We start from the raw sequence: 1,433 nt of genomic DNA, 5'->3' as shown, positions 1-1,433 counted from the left end.
GGCCCCCCGGCCTCTCCGCAGGCGGCGCGCGCCCGGCCCTGCCTTCCCCCGCCCGGGCTCTCGCTAGCCCGTCGGGCCCGGCCTGCTCGGGACGCGGGGACGCGGTGGAGACGCGGGCGGCCGTGCGGCGGAGCTCGGGTGGCGGGCGGGCTCGGCCCCACTCGCTCGGCCCGCGGCGACCCCTCAGCTGGCGCTTTGTGGGCACCGAGCGCACCCCGGGGCCCGCTCGGGCCTAGACGCGCCGCCCGCCAGCCGCGGCAGCGCGCCCCCTGCCGGCCCCGGCGGCCACTTGTGCGCCACCGGGCTTCTGCTCGGCGTTGCTCGGCTCCGCTACGGAACTCAGGGGGGCCCGTTTTCTCACGAGCCCCCGGGAGTGCTCCACAGATGGGTACTCGGGGCCCAGCCACAAACCCGGGCTCGTTCTGGGAAGAGTTTTTCTTCCTAGACCCCAATCAGCGGGAGCCGCCTGAGGGGAGGCGCCAGGGGGAGGGCCGCCAGTTGCAGGAAGGTGGAAATGGGCGGAGTGCCAGGGCTAGGTGCTGGACCAGGGCGACCGGAGCCAGTGGGTTAGACTGAGGGACAAGACAGAAAGATCTGTGATGGAAACCACGTTCATCACTGGCAGAAACTGCAGATGCGGCTCCCAAGGGGAAGCGGTTCCCGTCCCATGTGGACGGTGTCAAGACCAAAAGTTACTCGGCAGTGGTGTTTACATCTCGGATGACATGACGGGAGCTGTGGTTTGCTGGGTCTGTGCTAACCGACAGCGAAGAACTAAGTGTTATCTACGAAGGTTGTGGATTTCAGGCTGACAGAGCGTTTGTTACAGTTTAAAAAAAAAACAAAAACAAAAAACCATAAAACACATAACTCTGTTTCCAGCCCAGCCCTCCTTTCCAACCGGCTGAACCTGACTGGAGTCCTCCTGAATCTGTATTTCAGTAAACGATTCAAGTCAATGCCCCTAACAGGCAGAGTAGATGCGAATCACAAAAGTATGAGAAGCGTCGTGTTGGGGCACCTACTCTTGAGCATACAAAGCTATTTTTAGACTAGCTTATACCTGCAGTGTGTCCTTTGAGGTCTACCGCAAAGGAAAACATATTTTGGTCAGATGACTAATGACAGTTAAAAGTTGCTGTTCTCTGAACCAGAATATCACCATGACAGAATGAACTTCTAGAGAGGAAAAAAAAGGGGGGGGGGGGATCTGAATTTTCTTGATAAGGAAATTCATTTATTATTTAAAATGTAGTACTTAAAATTTTGATGCTGGGAAAGATTGAAGGCAGAAGGAGAAGGCGGCAGCAGAGGATGGGATGGTTAGATAGCATCACTGACTCGATGGACATGAATTTGAGCAAACTCTGGGAGATAGTGGAGGACAGAGGACTCTGGCCTGCTGCAGTCCATGGAGTTGTGAAGAGTCGGAC

The sequence above is a fragment of the Budorcas taxicolor genome, chromosome 4 (assembly GCF_023091745.1).
Source record: "Budorcas taxicolor isolate Tak-1 chromosome 4, Takin1.1, whole genome shotgun sequence".
NCBI classification, from domain to species: domain Eukaryota; kingdom Metazoa; phylum Chordata; class Mammalia; order Artiodactyla; family Bovidae; genus Budorcas; species Budorcas taxicolor.
The sequence above is the reverse complement of the archived record's forward strand: the minus strand, read 5'-3'. Positions refer to the sequence as shown.